The sequence below is a fragment of the Periophthalmus magnuspinnatus genome, chromosome 19, assembly GCF_009829125.3.
Source record: "Periophthalmus magnuspinnatus isolate fPerMag1 chromosome 19, fPerMag1.2.pri, whole genome shotgun sequence".
Lineage (NCBI taxonomy): Eukaryota > Metazoa > Chordata > Actinopteri > Gobiiformes > Gobiidae > Periophthalmus > Periophthalmus magnuspinnatus.
In genome coordinates this window covers 20,371,135-20,391,539 of record NC_047144.1, presented here as the reverse complement: position 1 = coordinate 20,391,539, position 20,405 = coordinate 20,371,135, and the positions used below count along the sequence as shown (strand labels likewise).

Genomic DNA, 20,405 nt, shown 5'->3' with positions numbered 1-20,405 from the left:
CCATCGGTGTCGTTCTGCGGCGACGTCGCCCCGCCGCGCCTCAGCGTGGACATGTGGAGGGCGGACAACCAGTACAAGGTGCTGGGCGTCCTGATGGGGAAAGACAAGGTGGTCTGCGCCGAGAAGCAGTGGGAGAAATCCCTACTGAAGATCGGGCAGACCATCTCGCTCTGGAACCTCAGGGCCCTCACTGTAAAAGGGAAGGTGCTGGTCATCAACGCCCTCTGCATGTCCACACTGGTGCACGCGCTGACAGTGCTCCACCTGCCGGGCGACGTCGCAAACAGACTGAGGAATGTGGTGCCGCCCGCCGCATAGCCCGGTACAACATCTATCACGTCAGGAACATCCACCTCCATCGACAGTGCACTGCCCCCCTTTGGACTCTTTTCACCACTCACCTCACCACCCACCTCAGACACCTCCACATGGCCGTCCCCCACCACTTCAACAGGACTTTGCTTCCCCACAACACCCTCATCACCACTAACCCCCAAGGACACCTCGATCTCCATTTTTGACCCCCCTCAGAACAATGGACAGAGACTCTAATCTAGGTTCAGAAATTGCGTGCTCATTCTCTCTTTAATTTCATTCATTATGTCCTCGCCTGCCCCATTCCTTCATGTCTCCTACCCTATCCCATATCCCCGCCCCCCCGCACGCCCTAATGTTACCTGTGTTGTGATGTGCATATACATATATATATTTATTATTTCTTGTATGTTCTCCCCATTTCCTTCATGTGTTTCTTGTACATTTACTGTGCTTTTACTTTGTAAAACGATATTTTTGAAAATAAAAGACAAAAAAAAAGGTCATTTCGGGGTGGCTATTGTTTAATTATGCAATGACAAAGATCATTTGTAAGACTCATGGTTGAGATGTTTTGGTTTTTTTTGTATTTTATTTTTTTTTTTTGTGTGTTTTCATGTGTTTAAAACAATCATCGAAGGCGCTGTGGCTTAGCTGGTCAAAGTGCCTGTCTTGTAAACAGGAGATCCTGGGTTCAAATCCCAGCAGTGCCTTTTTACATTCTGTTCTCTGGTGGAAATATTAAGAAATGAAGCCAGCTCATTCAACCACGAAGGGATTCGAACCCTCAATCTTCTGATCCGAAGTCAGACGCCTTATCCATTAGGCCACATGGTCCATGGATTTTGTTTTTTTTAGAGTGCAGTGTGCTGCAGTTGAAGGTGCTGTATGTCAACCGGTCAAAGTGCCTATCTCAACAGGAGCCTTTTTTTTGCTGTTTGTGTTTTAGAAAAAGCCAGTCAAAGGCGCTGTGGCTTAGCTGGTCAAAGTGCCTGTCTCGTAAACAGGAGATCCTGGGTTCAAATCCCAGCAGTGCCTTTTTGCATTCTGTTCTCTGGTGGAAATATTCACAAATGAAGCAAGTTCATTTAATCACAAAGGGATTCAAACTTTCTGACAGATTCTCATCTGAAGACAGACACTTTATCCAAAAGGCCACACAGATCAATTGTAAGAGTCATGGTTGAGATGTTTTTTTTATTTATTTTTATAAATTTATTTTTTATGTGAGTGTTTAAAGCAATGATTGAAGGTGCTGTGGCTTAGCTGGTCAAAGTGCCTGTCTTGTAAACAGGAGATCCTGGGTTCAAATCCCAGCAGTGCCATTTTACATTTTGGTTTGAGAGGGGATTTCAAGTTGGAGTTTTGTTTTGTTTTTTTTTTTGCTGTTTGTGTTTTACAAAAAGACAGTTGAAGGCGCTGTGGCTTAGCTGGTCAAAGTGCCTGTCTCGTAAACAGGAGATCCTGGGTTCAAATCCCAGCAGTGCCTTTTTGCATTCTGTTCTCTGGTGGAAATATTCACAAATGAAGCAAGTTCATTTAATCACAAAGGGATTCAAACTTTCTGACAGATTCTCATCTGAAGACAGACACTTTATCCAAAAGGCCACACGGATCAATTGTAAGAGTCATGGTTGAGATGTTTTTTTTATTTATTTTTATAAATTTATTTTTTATGTGAGTGTTTAAAGCAATGATTGAAGGCGCTGTGGCTTAGCTGGTCAAAGTTCCTGTCTAGTAAACAGGAGATCCTGGGTTCGAATCCCAGCAGTGCCTTTTTACATTCTGTTCTCTGGTGGAAATATTTAAAAATGAAGCCAGCTCATTTAACCACGAAGGGCTTCAAACCCTCAATCTTCTGATCCGAAGTCAGACGCCTTATCCATTAGGCCACATGGTCCTTAGATTTTGTTTTTTTTTAGAGTGCAGTCTGCTGCAGTTGAAGGTGCTGTATGTCAACCGGTCAAAGTGCCTATCTCAACAGGAGCCTTTTTTTTGCTGTTTGTGTTTTAGAAAAAGCCAGTCAAAGGCGCTGTGGCTTAGCTGGTCAAAGTGCCTGTCTTGTAAACAGGAGATCCTGGGTTCAAATCCAAGCAGTGCCATTTTACATTTTGGTTTGAGAGGGGATTATAAGTTGGAGTTTTGTTTTGTTTTTTTTGCTGTTTGTGTTTTACAAAAAGACAGTTGAAGGCGCTGTGGCTTAGCTGGTGAAAGTGCCTGTCTCGTAAACAGGAGATCCTGGGTTCAAATCCCAGCAGTGCCTTTTTGCATTCTGTTCTCTGGTGGAAATATTCACAAATGAAGCAAGTTCATTTAATCACAAAGGGATTCAAACTTTCTGACAGATTCTCATCTGAAGACAGACACTTTATCCAAAAGGCCACACAGATCAATTGTAAGAGTCATGGTTGAGATGTTTTTTTTATTTATTTTTTTAAATTTATTTTTTATGTGAGTGTTTAAAACAATGATTGAAGGTGCTGTGGCTTAGCTGGTCAAAGTGCCTGTCTAGTAAACAGGAGATCCTGGGTTCAAATCCCAGCAGTGCCTTTGTACATTCTTTTCTCTGGTGGAAATATACAAAAATCAAGTAAATGAGCATCATTTACCACAAAGAGATTCAAACTTTCTAACAGATGCTCATCTGAAGTCAGACGCCTTATCCATTTGGCTAAATGGTCTTTTTTTTTTTTTTAAATAAACTACAGTAAACACAAAAAATGGCTCGAGAGCATCGAGGACAACACCTTGCGACAGCGCATCCAACACATCTGTGCAGGTGCGGCTTCTCAGGAGGGCCGGGTTGACCCTGAGCTTCTCCAGCTCAGGGCCCGTCTGGAGGCCCTGGAGCTGGAGAAGAGCAAGGGGGCCATTCTTAGGGCTAAGGTGAGATATACAGTGGAGGGAGAGAGGGGAACAGTCTTCTTCCATTTCCTTCATGTGTTTCTTGTACGTTTACTGTGCTTTTACTTTGTAAAACGATATTTTTGAAAATAAAAGACAAAAAAAAAAGGTCATTTCGGGGCGGCTATTGTCTAATTATGCAATGACAAAGATCATTTGTAAGAGTCATGGTTGAGATGTTTTTTTGTTTTTTTGTTTTTTTTATGTGAGTGTTCAAAGCAATGATTGAAGGCGCTGTGGCTTAGCCGGTCAAAGTGCCTGTCTAGTAAACAGGAGATCCTGGGTTCAAATCCCAGCAGTGCCTTTTTACATTCTGTTTTCTGGTGGAAATATTCAAAAATGAAGCAAGTTCATTTAATCACAAAGGGATTCGAACTTTCTGACAGATTCTCATCTGAAGACAGACTCTTTATCCAAAAGGCCACATGGTCATTTTGGGATGGCAATTGTCTAATTATGCAATGACACAGATCAATTGTAAGAGTCATGGTTGAGATGTTTTTTGTTTTTTTTTTTGTTTTTTTTATGTGACTGTTTAAAACAGTGATTGAAGGCGCTTTGGCTTAGCTGGTCAAAGTGCCTGTCTTGTAAACAGGAAATCCTGGGTTCAAATCCCAGCAGTGCCTTTGTACATTCTGTTCTCTAGTGGAAATTTTCAAAAATCTAATGCTCAGTTGCCACAAAGAGATTCAAACTTCCTAACAGATGCTCATCTGAAGTCAGACGCCTTATCCATTGGGCTAAATGGTCATTTCGGGGCGGTTGTTGTCTAATTATGACATGACATTTGTAAGAATCATGGTTGAGAATTTTTTTTTTTTTTTTCTGTTCTCTGGTGGAAAGACTCAGCCAGCTCATTTAACCACAAAGGGATTCAAACCCTCAATCTTCTGATCTGAAGTCAGACACCTTATCCATTAGGCCACATGGTCCATGGATTTGTTTGTTTTTTTAGAGTGCAGTCTGCTGCTGTTGAAGGTGCTGTATGTCAACCGGTCAAAGTGCCTGTCTAGTCAACAGGAGCCTCTGGGTTCAAATCCCAGCAGTGTCTTTTTACATTTTGGTTTGAGAGGGGATTTCAAGTTGGAGTTTTGTTTTTGTTTTTTTGCTGTTTGTGTTTTAGAAAAAGACAGTTGAAGGCGCTGTGGCTTAGCTGGTCAAAGTGGCTGTCTCGTAAACAGGAGATCCTGGGTTCAAATCCCAGTGCCTTTTTGCATTCTGTTCTCTGGTGCAAATATTCACAAATGAAGCAAGTTCATTTAATCATGAAGGGCCTCCAACCTTTTCAAGTATGGTCAGTTACCACAAAGGGATTCGAACCTTCTGACGGATTCTGAACTGAAGTCCTTTGGGCCAAATGGTCTTTTAGGCACGACTACTGTCTAATTATGCAATGCGCCTCATCATTTGCAAGAGTCGTAGTTGTTTACAGCATATAAAATGCTGGAGGTTTTGTTTGTGGGTTTGAAATGACATTTCAAGGTGCTGTGGCTTAGCTGGTCAAAGTGCCTGTCTTGTAAACAGGAGCTCCTGGGTTCAAATCCCAGCAGTGTCTTTGTACATTCTGTTCTCTGCTGGAAATATTCAAGAATGAAAGCATTTAACCATGAAGGGATTCGAACACTCAATCCTCTGATCTGTCAGACCTTATCCATTAGGCCACATGGTTCATGTTACAGCATGTGACATAAATACAATTGATTACTTCGTCAGTCTAGCGCACACATTGGGAGTGGAGCTCATAGTATTCTTATAACGAAACTGTGTCCAAAATTGTATTCTCTTTCGATCCCCAGCTGTCAGTAATCACACGGTCAAACAAAATCCACTTTCAAATTCGCCCTCCATGCTGGAGCGTGGGGCGACCACAGTGCAGCACTCAGAGACCCTTCCAAACATAAAAAGAACATGCAAACTCCAAATATATCAGCCTTTACAATGATTATTTTGAAGGTCTCTTTTCAGTGTTTTGGCATTGAAAAAACGCATATATCTAACTCAGCCAACCTGTCACGTTCCTTCTTATATTTTATGTGTTTGACGTGTGTGGCAGAAACAATACAGCGCGTGAGTGATGTCGCGGGGACCAAAGACACGCTATAAATTCATAATAGTAAAGATTAGTTTCCTCAAGTGACACCGGCACTGCAGTCCATCGTAATATGACATCAATATCACAGAGGAACAACACTCATGCACTCATACCTCCTATATAAACGAGACAGTTCTGGGTTTGTTCCACAGACTGTGCAAAGAAGTGGACTGTGTGATGTCACCCATAGCGTTCGGCTCAAAAGCAGCTAAATAAAAACACCAGAACCATGTACAGTGGGTCAATATGAACATTTTAAGCAGTTACAGAGAGAAGGATGACAGTTTTTCAGTGTAAAGTGAATTGGAGCTGAATCGATTGAACCAGGAAGTGCACCCATGATCACTTCCTCTTTGGAGCGCGGAGGCTAGCAGGTTAGCTATGCACATTTATATACACAGTCTATTGTTTCTTCCTGGCTAGCTTGCTAAATGTACTTATTCATATCCACTGACGCTGCAGAATAAATAACTATTAGGTTCTTATATCGATGTGATGGGCGGAACCAAGACTAAATTGGGGATAAAACTGAACTAAACCAGGACTGAACCAGGACAACGCTGACTAAAGGGTGGAAATAGTGACTGAAGTTTGAATTTGAACAAGGACTTGCTCAGGACTAAACAAGAATTTAACCAGTACTACTATTACTTAAGTAAAAGTACAGATACTGGAGCAAAAAACAGTAAAATAAAAGCAAAGGTCTGTCTGCTTAAGTAAAAGTATTAAAGCACCTGTTTAAAAATGTACTTTAAGAGTAAAAAGTTGTCATTTCTATTTACTATTTCGTGCAGGTTTTGAGGTCTTATAAAGCTTCAAATGTACAGATTTTGATAAAGATTGTGCTGAATTTTGTTCAACAGAAACAATCAAATCGATAGTTTTTTTCCTAGCGGTTTTTATATGTATGTTGTATATTTATTTGTATATTTTTGAACGTGTTAAAATAACCTCAGTGTTTTCAGCAGGTCTTAAACGGTAATAAAAAATAGCTTTGTTCAAAAATGTAGAGTAGTAGAAAGTATGGATTTGAGAATTACAGCTTTGAAATGTAGTGAAATAAAAGTAAAAAGTAAAGTACACATACCTAAAACTGATACTTAAGTACAATACTTTAATCATTTTACTTTGTTAAGTTCCACCACTGGAAACAGGACTAAACCTTATCCAAATCGGGACTTAACAGGATCAAATCATGGCTTTACTCAAACTAAACCTAATCCAAACTCGGACTGACACAGGACTAACCAGATCATATGAGTTGGATATAAATCTACATTAGTGTAAAACAGGTCTTAAATTATATTAAACCAGGTCTAAAAAAGCAATTAAATGGCAGAATAAGCACCAGAACTAAACCAAAACTGAACCAGGACTAAACCAGGTCACTCCACAACCAAACCAGGCGTAAACTTGGATGAAGCAAGTACAGTAATACACAATCCTCTAGGTCAGCTCTCCTGTCCAGCCTGGAGACGAGGCGGGTGGCAGGGGGAACCATCTGCTCAGGCTGCCCAGCCCTGAGCACTGTGGTCTAACGCGCTTCCTGAAGTCCACCTGTGTCTCAGAGAATGTCGCCGGTCACACCGTTCCACTGTGTGTCCAGGGAGTGACAAAGACACAGCAGATCAGGCGTGGTCTGAAGAGGAAATATGAAGAGAGGTGGATGGAGGAATGTGGGCCCAACAGTGCAAATGGAGGTTAGGCCAAAGCTGTGTTGTGAGGTTCATCTGCTTGTGTGTGCGTAGTGATACATGTACAGGGTCACTTAGTTCATTCACTGTTCTAAAATAAAAAATAAATAAAAAGTAAATAAATTAATACATACAAAAATAAATAAATACATTTTAAAATAATACACATAAATTATTATTATTATTATTATTATTATTATTATTATTATTATTATTATTATTATTATTATTATTATTAATAATAATAATAATAATAATAATAATAATAATAATAATAATAACAATAATGTATAAAATATGTGATGTATTAAAATTAAATATAAATATATAAATACATAAAAATAATCTTATGTGGCACAAAATACAAACATACAAAAAAAAAGGTATTTGTTTGATTTTTTTAAATGTATATTTCTTTATTTTGTTGTTGTATATTTTGTTATTATCTGGATACACTGTAACAGGTATCCATTTGCTTGGCTGGCTGTTTCATTATTTCATTTTCTGACTTTCTTCTAGTTGTTAAATCAGTAAAGTCTTGCGAGGACTGTAGCTGCGATTTTGAGCTAAACCTAATACATTCAAAAAAGGACTTTTTCTTGCCAGATCATAGACTGTACAAAGAAGTGGACTGAGTGAGTGTGACGTCACCCACATTTTAGGACCAAAATGACGAGGCTCAGGGCAGCAGTTACAGAGAGAAGGGCCACATTTTTTCAATGTAAAGTGAATTGTAGCCAGAGTCAACGGAGCCTATGTTCACTAGTTAACTGGAACACGGCAGCAGGTTAGCTACGTCCATTAATACGTACCTTCCATGAGCCAGACAATCCCACAAACCACTAAAATGGCTCCACAGTCCACTTTTGTTAACATGTGCAGAACAGTTTCTCCACATTTGCGATGAACTGCAAACATATGGTAAGATTATTGCTGTTGATAGAAAACCACCCACCCTATAATTCAAAGCATTTAAAAAGTTATCCCTCTTGTTTTTTCATCTTCCCGCAGCCACAATCTTTACGCTGTTTCCTTGACCTTATGCACAGCCCTGAGTTTAGCCGTGTCGAAATGCTAGCTCGTTAGCCCAGGGTCGCCTTAACAAGCTAACTTCAGTGATCTCATCTGTGTCTGGCATTTTGTTCACACGACTCGCTGTGCATTTCAAACGACTACAGCTCAAACAATCTGCTCGTGGCTTATGTAATAAAGATGAAGCCGGCCAACTCCACACTGTAAAAAAATGAATATCAAATGTGAAATGACTGTATTCTAAACCAAACTATGCATGATAAGGTTAGATTGGACTTGGATATGGCTTGTTTCAAATAGGTTCAGTGTGATTGGAGTGTATGTTTCAAGAAATGTTTAGTATAGGGTATTTTTTTAAGGTCTGAGCGCCACGTACAGTCAGTTTTTACGCTCCATGCCCCGAACCTACTCAACGTGAAAGAATGGAGTTGGGCCTGTTAGCGCCGCAGACAGAGAGGAGAGCCAACTTTCATATGGGGGGATGAAAAGAGAGGAGAAATAGTTTTAGACAAAAATTATGGAGGTGTTCTGGGCATGTCCCACCAGGAGGAGGCCCTGGGGAAGATTCAAGACTCGCTGGAGGAACTATGAGATTCGGCTGGCCTAAGCTGGAAATGGATGGACACACGTTCTGGTCTTTGCACACTTTGCCCCAAAAATTTGTAAAAAAATGCCCCCATTTCTGCACCAAAGATGAAGAAAAGGTGCGATAGCCGATTGAGCCAGCCTTAGTATTTGGAGCGCAGAGGCTAGCAGGTTAGCTATGTCCATTTATATATACTGTCTATGGTTTTTTCCTGGCTAGCTTGCTAACTATTCTTATTTATATCCATTGACGTCGCAGAGTCAATAACTATCAGGTCCTTATCTCAATGTGATGGACAGAAACGGGACTAAATTGGGGATAAACAAGAACTAAACCAGGACGGAACTAGTTATAAACCAGGACAACACCGAGTAAAGGGCTGAAATACTGATTGAAGTCTGAATTTGCACATCCAAATCAGGACGTAACACAGGCATGCCCAAACTGTGGCACCGGGGCCAAATTCAGCCCTCAGACCAATTTTTCTTGGCCCTCAAGCTTTCAGATGAATTGGCCCATATTACTTTGAACAGTACTTTTTACTGTACATTTCTGAAAATCTACTTTAACAAGCCCTTATCAAATATTTGAAGTATCCCATTGAGGATGTGAGCGTGAATAAAGGTCTAGTGCTTCAGTCTAACTTGTAATAAACACACAGATTTAAAGTAGTCACTGTATTTGCGACCAGTCTATGGCCCTCAATCGGCCCTCAGCTTTGTCTGTGTTTTTATATGTGACCCTTAATGAGAAAAGTTTGGACACCCCTGACTTAATAAGACTAAACCATGTCTGGACTGAATAGCACCTCACAACTGGCAGTAGGTGTTACGTAAAGAGAGAAATTGATGGCTCCTCCCCGTGCGAGGGCCGATCATTGTCGCTTGCAGCTATATTTCTGCTTATTTTTTGCAGTGAAGGAAAATGGAAATTGTTTTTGGCAAATGTGTGTGTGTGAGATGCAAACAAAACAGCTTCGTCCATCAGCGTACGAGACAATAATGCGTTATGAGATTTAAATCAATGTTTCAGAGTGTCTGGCTTCTGCATAAGACTCATCCAAGTATAATCAAATATTAATAGTTACATAATGTTTAGCTTGTAGCACTGTCATTTAGTCACAGCCAACTTTCTTCTCGAACCGATAATGTAAATGTTGGCAGCAGAACTATCAGCCACCTCAGCTGCTTATCTATCTCCTCTTCATCTTCCTCATTGTCTCACCAACAAATCGAGTTTATCAATTCAGAACTGAGCGAATTTGACATAACAATTATAAAGTCTGGTGTTTGTACTATGACGGGGAAGGTTTGTACAAGACATTTTGTTTGTAAGAACATTTTGTACACCTAACTGTGGAAGCGCTAATGCACACAGCGAGATGCCGCCGAATATGTTAGTCTTGTGGAATCTCATCTTTGGTACTTTTTAAATTATACACGGGATGATCGTTTTAGACAATTACAACGTTACACTTTCAAAGAATTTTCCACATCATTTAATATGTTTGATATGAACTAATCCATAAAGTTCCTCCTTGTTCTGAGCTGTTTATTGCGGAAATTGCCGACGCTACGCAGCTTAGCAACGCTGGTGCTAGCTTCTGTTATTTTTATCCTGATACTAACGAGCGATTGGTGGATTTATACCAGTTATTGATATGTGGATAATGACTGCGGTATTGAAAAGTATCGACTCTCATGGGGAAATATCAATACTTTTCTATAATAATTTCTCAGATAACTTGCAGTTTTTGGATGAAACTGTGGTCAATTTTATAAAATATATTGTTTATATTTTACGATCTAGAAAATGCCTCCTGGACGCCTCTCTGGGGAAGCGTTCCGGGCATGTCCCATCGGGAGGAGGCCCCGAGGAAGACCCGGGACACGCTGCAGGGATTATGTCTCTCGGCTGGCCTGGGAACGCCTTGGGATTCCACTGGAGGAGCTGGAGGAAGTGTCTGGGGTGAGAGAAGTCTGGGAGTCCCCGTTTAGACTGCTGCCTCGGCAACCCAGTCTCGGATAAGAGGAAGAAAATGGATGGATGGATGCAAATAAATTAAGTTAATAGATCAATTGAAGCTGAGGTCGAGCAAAAATAATGATGTCAAACTAAGGTCTTTTTTAGTAGGGTTGTTTCAGTGTATTTTAATGCAAAACATGTGTAACCAGACGAGCTTTATCCTGCTGTACACTGTCGAATTACATAGTTGATGTCGACATTTTCAATGGTAAAAGGTCACAGTTTTATATAGTGCTTTTCTACCTTCAAAGCACTCAAAGCTTCCTGCCTAATCCAGAATGATATCTCAGTTTTGTCCACACACCCTTCGTTGCATCTCAAGCTCGGTCAAACGTGATCGTGCAGTCAGATTTGTTTTGTCAGTGACACATGTGACAAAACGAAGAAGAAGCTCATTGGTCACCTATGATTTAGAAAAAAAAAATCAAGTTTTTCTCACCTCAGATTAATGGAATTTAGTGCTTCGCTCATGGATTCTGCAGAAATCCACTATGTTTTTCAGCCCCCTGTGATATTTTTTTTCCAGTTTATTATTTCCAATAAAAACAGATCAAGCCCTGATTGGCTAATTCACCTGTCAATCATGCTCATTTGAAAACGAGGCTGTCCCACCTGCAGTATAGTTGAGTACCTGCTTAGCATTTGATTGGCTCATTGTCTTCTTTTTATTCCACGGGTTGAGAACTCTTCTGTAAACAGCTGCTAGATTCATTCTCACTCCTCGATTTCTGTTCAAAGAAGGATTCTATTTCTTCACCAAAACAGCTTCCTTCACACTTCTCTGCTTAAAATCGGCACCTCAATGTCTTCAAATGAGACATTTTGTGATTTTAAGACGAAGTTGGACAGTGGCAACATGTAAAAATGATGAACGACCACATTTTATACAGCGCTTTTCCACTTTTAAGTCACTCAAAGCACTTTACATCGAGAAACCACTCACCGGTTCACATACACGTTGATACACCAGTGTACACACACACCGAGGGCAAGGTGGGTTAAGTGTCTTGCCCAAGGACACAACAACAGCATTCATCTGTGGGAGCTGGAATCACATCGCCAACCTGTGGGTCAGCGGATTTGACCGCTCAACCAATGATGTTTATGTCGAGAGTAGGATTTCGAGCCTCCAACATTCAATCAATGGATAAACACTCTTCCAAATGAGCCACTGTCCAACAACAAAAACGCGAAATTGGTAAAAATGTTTGGCCTAATCTTGTAAAGTGCTTTAGTGATCTTGTCAAATACGCATGTCTTATTTACTATACAGTTACAGGATGTTATACAGGATGTCAGGCGATATACAGAGCTTCAAATTCCACAAAAATCACATGGCATTTTCCTCCTCAACACCTTTCTAAACTCCACCGGTACATCCCCGTCACGACAAATCAACTTTCCCCCACACCTGGCAACACATCTCCAGATCAGAGCCGTCTTTAGCGCAGCGGGGAGCCACAATCCCTTTGACAAATTGCCCGACTGTTGAGAGCGATTCCCGGCTTTCCCGAGGTCCCCCATCTCAGCGGGAAAACACCGGATCAAAGCGGAATTTCAGCCCGATGTTCCAGATAGACACGGAAATGAACAGAAAGAGGTGGAGCGGAGCTATCTTTGGAATGTGCGATGTTTCCCATGAGCATGAAAACCAACTGGGAGTTTGTGTTTTGAGCGATGTGCTAACGTCAATATTCAACTATAATTAAGATGTTGGCAAGGTTCACTGTAAGCTATATTTAGTGATGAGGTTTTAAAAAGGGCAAGACTGAAAGGGAAAAAAGGCGATTTCCTCTTGGTCCAGCTCGCTAATGAGCTGCTCAAGATGATACACAATGGTATACTGTCATTGTGTCCTTAGGCAAGACACTTCCATATTGCGTGTGAGTAAGTGATTGGTGGTGTTAGTAGAAATAGATGGCGCAGATTGGCAGTAACTTAGGAGCATAGACTGTATATATCAGAAGTCGGCAACTTTGAACCCCCAAAGAGACATTTGGACCTGGTTTCCACAGAAAAAAAAACTAAAAACTGGGAGCCGTGAAAATTTTTGTTACATCTAAACTGTAGATAACACTGTATATATTGTTTTTTTTTTACCTTTACGCTTTATATAAACAGCTATAGTGTGTTGCTTCTTAACCTCCGTGCACAGCATCTGTAAATCCGGGCTGTACGAAGTCACTTTCATCTTTACGCAGTCGTCTGTGAGGCAAGAGAGGTGTTTGTTTTTAATATAGCTCATGGTGGAGAATAGCTGCTCACATATGTCGGTGGATCTCAACATCGACAGAATTCCACATGGATATTTCTCAATAAATGCACGGCGTTTTGGCGGGTATACCGGCTTCCACGAGTTATTTTAAGTGATAAAAAATAATAAAAGATAGTTGTATTTGAACATTTCAAGATCACAATCATTTTCTGATTTAAACTACAATTTAAAAAAAAGAACTAACAAATAAAAAACACTTTAATTCAATATAAAGCTGAAAAAGATTGCCGACCCCTGATGTATATAAATGGACATAGTTAACCCGCTAGCTACTGTGATCCAAATAGGGAGTGAACGTGGCTCACAGCACTTCTGGCTCCATCAACTTTGACTCCAATTCACTTTCTATTGAAAAACTGTGGCCCTTCTCTCTGTAACTGCTACTGCCAGACTCGTCATTTTGGTCTTAAAATGTTTGTATTAACCCACATGTTTAGCAAAGGGAAACAGTCTGTTCCACCTTGTGATGTCATGCAATACAAGAACAGAGCTCCATTATATTTTTTAACTCCATAGAATCATTATCATTATTCTACAGCTTAAACCTCACAAGAGTCAGTTTTGTGTAACATAAGACCTTTAAACCACTAGACTCGTGTCCTTATTGAAACTTTCCACACATCCTGACACCACCAACGTATCCTTGACACTATCGCTGCTGTTTGGCGTCGATGTTAATTTTCACTTTCACAATGAATTTTAAATGAAACATAGTGCTTCATATGAATGCACCTACGACTTGGTCACAGCTTCAGCCAGTGCACATTGAAAGTCTCCCTTTTAAAATGAAACTGATGTATATTCCTCTATGCAGCTGGTAAAAGAAAACTCATTTCCCACATTATACTGAGTTTGGACATTGTCATTTTCTGGAATAAAATGTATCTACCTTGCGTTTATTCCTTGATTTTTATAATTTTTTCTAAGGCTATTGCATAATGGAGACAGATATGTAACATTTTGTGGAACATTTTAGGCCAGGGGCATCAAACACATTTTCACCGAGGGCCACATCAGCAAAATGGTCACAAAAGGGCCACAATGGTCTCAAAGGGCCATATGTAATGTAAATAAACTACTTTTTAAGATAGATAGATGTAAAAAATAAAAATATGGCTGTATATCTCCTGATAAACTGACATTTTAAGACAGTCATAACCTTATAAGTTATCTTGTTGGGGGCCACATTTAGCCCGGGGGCCTCAAGTTTGACACGTGTTTTAGGCCAAGCAATAAAATCTCCATGAAACAAACAGGTGGCGAACTCTTCACCTTATTCTACCGCGCCCATTTTAGTCGTAAATTCTATTAAACCACGCTTTTTTGTGGTTTTACTTCCGGTTAAGTGGAAATCCTGTTAATTTCAATGGAAAATTTGGGAAAAGTTTTGCCGCTTTAATCTGATATAAAGTTGGATTGGTTCAACACTGCGTCGCACTGATTCTCTACGAGGATTTTAAACGGCTTCATTGTCCGTATAAAACTGATTTGCCGTCAAGACCAGCAGCTCTGCACAGAATAATACAACCCCAAAGACGATGGTGACGTCCACGGCAACGTCCGGAATAAAGTGAATACGCCAACGACGCGAAAACAATGGCAGCTTGGCTCAAAGTAGCTAAACCGTGCAGTGGAGACAATTTGATGTTTGTCTTGTTTAGGTTTTTATAAACACAGAGAAGCTTTATCAATGAGCATAAGATAAGAATACAAGTCAAATAGCTTTATTAACAAAGATTTAAAGTTTAGCAACCATCAAATGGACGGTAAATCTGCATATAGACGACGCACATATGTTTTTCTCAGTATTTTCAGTAAGTCAGTTAATTGTCTGCAGGTTCTGGGCTTTAGGTGGTAAGAATCAGATCAGAGAGAGTCTTTTTAGTGGGTTTCAGCACTGAAATATGTGAAATATATGTTACTTTCTTCATTATTATGCATTTTTGGCTGGTGCGACTTTTACTCCAGTGCGACTTACACTCCAGAAAACACGACGGTACTTTGCTTGGAACGTTCCACAGTTAGCACTTAGCTCTTTCGTCATTCGGTTATCAAAACCATAAACTGTATAAAGAAGTGAATGTAGAGCAGTTTCATATTTGGATTTCTGACCGTGAGTATCATAGCAACCAAAGAGCCAATCCAGAGCGAGGCTGATGAAGTTGAGTTGAAGTTGACGCTCCCTTCCCAAGCCCATCCCCCGTTTAAACCAGCGTTGTAGCGATCAAACGTGTTGCTAATGCTAACGGGAACGACCTCATGGAAAGACGGCGCCTGAGTGTCTGTTATTAATGTTCATATCTTGATTTACGGCCAAAAAAGCGCAATAAAAACACCACGATCATCTAGAACGGTTAATACAAACACAACAAAAACCAAAATGACAAGTCTGAGAGCAGCAGGCACAGAGCGAGGGGACAGATTTTCAATAGAAAGTGAATTGAGTCGGAGCTGGAAGAGTGCCCATGCTCGTTTCCTATTTGGAATGAGGCGGCTAGCGGGTTAGCTATGTCCATTTATATATACGGTCTATGCTGGAAACCGAAATGACAGACTTTTACGCACCGCGTTTGGCTTTTTTATTGGATAATCATCTTGAGAACCAAAACAACAAATTATAATATGGATCAATTAACAATATTATAACTTTAACATGTTTATCTGATATCTGGAGACACAAATAGGTCATGTTTACTAAATTTCAAATACAAATACAGGCCTTACTTGTAAAATAAATGACGTTATTTATGCCGTTTTGGTGCGATTTAAAGGGCCCATATTACCCCATTTACAGATCTATGTTTTAATGTTGTTTACTCATCATAAACAGACCTGGAGTTGTGTTTTGTTTCATTCACACAGGCTTTGGGGCTTTGAGTTGGTTTGAGTCTGTTCCACCTTGTGATGTCATCATGTGGTAATACAGGAAGTGCTCCACTGTGTTTTAAACTTCATACACTTCATACTTGCTAGAATCGTTTGGATGATTTCAGCCGTAGAATTGACAATACTGACTGAACTAAAGGTTAAAAAAAAGTAGCTGTTAACTTGAAAACTACCACTTCATGACATCACAAGGTGGAACGGATCATTTTGAGCTTTCAAGACATGGACAGACTAGTAATACTACTCCAGGTATGTTTTTGAGAAGGTAACGACATTATAACATGGCTTAAAGCTCACAAGAGTCAATTTTGCGTAATATAAGCCCTTCAACAGTTACCCGTAGTTGAAGTTTGCAGTTTGTTGTCAACCACGAGAGATTAACAGTGCAGCCATTAGACAAATAATGAAATCCAAATGAGTCAGCGTCTGGGCATTGGCTCTAGTCCAAGTCCATTTGGCAGGTGTTCACACTGGTACCAGCTTCATTTAAGACTCGACAAATTAGGTTTGTAATGAACTCGAGCAGGACATGTGTTAGGTGTGACATCCCACTGTGAGCCAAAATGATTCTCTCTGTGTAATTAACTACCAATTATTGATACAAAACAGTGACAATATTTCAGCGTTACTGTACGTGTGCACCCTCTGCTGTTTGAAGGTCCTATATTGCGCAAATTTGATTCTTGTGAGGTTTTAGTTGTGTTAGAATGCTGCTAAATCAAAAAAATCAAAAACAGACCTGGAGTTGTGTTTTGTTTCATTCACACATGTTTGAGTGGCATTTTATTATTTGTCTGTATTTCCAAAGTTCAAAATGCTCCGTTCCACCTTGTGAGGTCATGAAGTGGTGGTTTTCAAGTTAACAGTGACCTTTTACCTTTTGCTCAGTGGAAATTGGCAATTCTAGTGCTGAAAGTATGAAACAAAACACAACTCCAGATCTGTTTGTGATGAGGAAACAACATTATAACAGATCAGAAAATAGCAAAATATGAGCCATTTAAATTTAAGCTGATTTACAAAGTTTTGGGTCATAATTTGTGGGTTTTCTGACCTCAAAACCCAACTAAAGTTCATAGAGATTTTTGCCCGTTGGTCCCGTGTTTATTACAGTTGTCCAAGCTAACTCAGAGGTGTCATTAGGTGTTATACGTAACTTTTCTGGTGGGGGATTTACTTCATGTTTGTCTCCATGACGACGTTATTACTTTGCTTGGAGCGTTCCACAGGTAGCACTTTGCTCGTTATTCACTCATTTATTAAACCCAATGACTGTATAAAGAAGTGGACTAAGTGAGTGTGACGTCACCCATCACGTTCAGCCCCAGTCGAATGAAGCTCATCGACGCTAGCGGTTATAGCGGCGAATTTGGAGCCGTTTGGAATCCCGACTGCGAGTATCATAGCAACCAAAGAGCCAATCCGGAGCGAGGCTGTTGAAGGTAACGCCCCTTCCTGAGTGTATTGCTGGTTTGGAAGGGAGCAGGTGCTTATCGACGCTGTCAATCAACCTGTTGCTAACGCTAGCGGGAGCAACCTCAGGGACAATTTGTCTATTATTAATGTTCATATCTTGATTTATGGTCACAATAGTGAAATAAAAATACCCGGATCATGTAAAGCGGGTTCATACAAACATTTTAAGACCAAAATGACGAGTCTGACAGCAGCAGATACAGAGAGAGGCAACGGTTTTTCAATAGAAAGTGAATTGGAACCACAATCATTTCCTATTTGGAATGCAGCAGCTAGCACGTTACCTCTGTACATGTATATATATAGTCTATGATTAAAACGTACATTCTTACTGTGAGAGATACATACATTTAACGCCATACTGTGGAACATTACCTGCAAATCCAGAGACAGTTTCAGTGATACTCATTTAGACACTGTTTTTTGCAATCAAGGCATTTCAGATCTCATCCAGAAACCATTTTAAATTTGTTTGGTGCTGGCTTGAAACACTGGGATTTGTATTATTCTGATTTAACCGAGTCCAGCCCCAAAACGAGGCATTTTTAAAGTGAAACTGCCCTGTTCTTGTTTACTAGCTAACATCATTACGGGTCAGCTGTCACACCTGCAGTATAGTTGAGTACCTGGTTAGCATTTGGTTGGTTTGTTGTCTTCTTTTTATTCCACGGGTTGAGGACTCTTCTGTAAACAGCAGCTGGATTCAATCTCACTCCTCGATTTCTGTTCAAAGAAGATTCTGTTTCTTCACGAAAACAGCTTCTTTCACAGTTCTCTGCGTAAAATCGGCACCTCGCCCTCTTCAAATCAGACTTTTTGTGGTTTTAAAACGAAGTTGGACAGCGGCAAAATGGAAAAATTATGAACGACCACATTTTTATACAGCGTTTTTCCACTTTTAAGCCACCGAAAACGCTTTACATCCAGAAACCACTCACCCGTTCACGCACATATTCATACGCCAATGTACGAAGATACTGGGGGTGAGGTGGGTTAAATGTCTTGCCCGAGGACACAACAACAGCATTCATCTGTGGGAGATGGAATTGCACCGCCAACCTGTGGATCAGCGGATCTGATCGCTCAACCGATGGCGTTTATGTCGAGAGCGGGATTCGAACCGGCAACCTTCGAATCTGTGGACAAACTCTACCAACTCTAATGAAATCACGTTATAAATTATTTATTAACATATTTATTTATTGCGTACAAAACATTCCAGTTGTCAGCGGTCGTAGCGAAGAGGAGTCGTAACTATTCAAACGAGGCGAACAACAATCGCCGCGGAAAGTATGAAATTGTATCTTTTTATCTCTGCAAATAAATATTCCTTTTGTTGCAGTGAACTCGCTCGAGGCTGCATATTCCATTTAAATAAGTCAACAATCGCGTTTCCGTGTTATTAAAATCGTCTCGGCAAAAACAAACTCGTGCTCGGAACAATCTTAAAACATATTAGTTGCGACGAAAGCTTGTGAGGCAATCTTCGGTCCTGAAAATGCACAATGTAGCGTTTTCACATCAAGCTAATCTGCGGGAAAATTGCTTGCCGTATGCTACACGTCGATGCTAAAGTAGGTTAGCGGTGGAGAAAGCGCGGCTGACGGCGCAGGAGTTGCCTTGAAAGCGTCTTCCCAACATGGCGTTTTCATTGTGCCGCCTTAAACGTCCGCTACAAATGGGTTCGTTCTGGCAAAGCGGAGGATTTGAATGGTTTGTAAGAGCTGGTAGCGCGAGGAGGGGTGACGGGACAAACGGACAGGTGTAGGGTACAGTGTGGAGGGTGTTCAGGTTTTTTTTTTTTGCTTTTTTTGCAGTCGCCAGGTCAACAGATAGAAAGAATTGCATGGTATAAACAGAAATTAGAGTGAGGGGAATTGAAGTGTGCCAGAGAAATACGACGTTTACCTGCAAAAGAGCCGCATTGGCCCATTTCAGACCGAATTAAAGACCAAGTCAGAACGAGCCGTATGTTTTTTCACAATTAGCGAAATGAAATGATTAATAGATTCATTTAAAAGAAGTAAGTCAACTGTTTGTAGCTATGAATACATTATTAAGAGGGTTTAAATATAAATATATCACATATAAATCACACTTTTTTCATAGTTTGGCCGAGGAGCGACTTAAACTCAGATGTGATTTATATGTATATTTGGTTTTTTTCTTCATTATTACGCATTTTTTGGTTGGAGCGACTTATACTCTGGAAAATACGATATGTAATTATGCAGTCATTCGTACACAAGGTAATTCAAAGTGATTTACAGAATAAGAAAGACATTAAAATCACAATACAACAAATCAAAACATGAATATTCTCAAATAATCATCATCAAATTAACATTAAAGGAGAAAATTGGAGACCTGGTTTAGTCCTGGTTTAGTCCTGGTTTAGTCCTGGTTTAGTCCTGGTTTAGTCCTGGTTTAGTCCTGGTTTAGTCCTGGCTTAATCCTGGTTTAGTCCTGGTTTAGACCTGGTTTAGACCTGGTTTAGACCTGGTTTAGACCTGATTTAATCCTGGTTTAATTCTGGTTTAATCCCAGTATTAGTCCTGGTTTAGACCTGGTTCAGTCCTGGTTCAGTTCTGGTTTAGTCCTGTTTTAGTCCTAGTTCAGTCCTGGTTCAGTCCTGCCTCTGGCACCAGCATGGGGTGTATGTGTATATATGTATATGTAATTTCATGCGTTCTGTTGCATTTTATGTGCAACATTTACAAAATCATCATTATCCTTTTCCGATTTTATACGTGCTCAGAAAAGAATAAATAAATAATATGTCTTCAATAGAATGCATACTCTTTGTGTTTGACAGTGTTTGTAGCATACCAAACTTAATAAATAAAGTATACCCAAAAAAAAAAAAAAAGTGCAAAGAGCCGCAGTGGAGGCTTTAAAGAGCCGCATTTGGCTCTTCAGGGAGTGGTTGCAGACCCCTGATTTAGACAACAGAATGTGACTTTCAACATTAGAACGTCGTACTTTTTTTTACATTACCCTGTGGCCTTATATCAGTATAATCCCTAAACATAATGTAAACACACACATCTCCATGGAGACGAGCAGGGCAAGTTAAAGCTTTATAGAGAGGACTTTTTGAGCAATAAAAACACATAAAAC

At 40.1% G+C, this 20,405-nt stretch overlaps 1 protein-coding gene and 9 non-coding genes across 11 annotated transcripts in view; 8 read left to right on the top strand and 2 right to left on the bottom strand.

Annotated features, from left to right (window-relative positions):
* Positions 1 to 20,405, bottom strand: part of cacna1g (calcium channel, voltage-dependent, T type, alpha 1G subunit) — a 313,071-nt gene that overhangs the window by 220,259 nt on the left and 72,407 nt on the right. The window lies entirely within an intron of this gene.
* On the top strand, positions 955 to 1,028 carry trnat-ugu (transfer RNA threonine (anticodon UGU)). Its single transcript has one exon. It is a non-coding gene; the product is annotated as a tRNA-Thr (tRNA).
* Positions 1,080 to 1,152, bottom strand: trnar-ucg (transfer RNA arginine (anticodon UCG)). Its single transcript has one exon. It is a non-coding gene; the product is annotated as a tRNA-Arg (tRNA).
* trnat-cgu (transfer RNA threonine (anticodon CGU)) lies at positions 1,280 to 1,353 on the top strand. Its single transcript has one exon. It is a non-coding gene; the product is annotated as a tRNA-Thr (tRNA).
* trnat-ugu (transfer RNA threonine (anticodon UGU)) lies at positions 1,567 to 1,640 on the top strand. Its single transcript has one exon. It is a non-coding gene; the product is annotated as a tRNA-Thr (tRNA).
* trnat-cgu (transfer RNA threonine (anticodon CGU)) lies at positions 1,731 to 1,804 on the top strand. The gene has a single exon. It is a non-coding gene; the product is annotated as a tRNA-Thr (tRNA).
* trnat-agu (transfer RNA threonine (anticodon AGU)) lies at positions 2,018 to 2,091 on the top strand. Its single transcript has one exon. It is a non-coding gene; the product is annotated as a tRNA-Thr (tRNA).
* On the top strand, positions 2,505 to 2,578 carry trnat-cgu (transfer RNA threonine (anticodon CGU)). The gene has a single exon. It is a non-coding gene; the product is annotated as a tRNA-Thr (tRNA).
* trnat-agu (transfer RNA threonine (anticodon AGU)) lies at positions 2,792 to 2,865 on the top strand. The gene has a single exon. It is a non-coding gene; the product is annotated as a tRNA-Thr (tRNA).
* Positions 3,450 to 3,523, top strand: trnat-agu (transfer RNA threonine (anticodon AGU)). The gene has a single exon. It is a non-coding gene; the product is annotated as a tRNA-Thr (tRNA).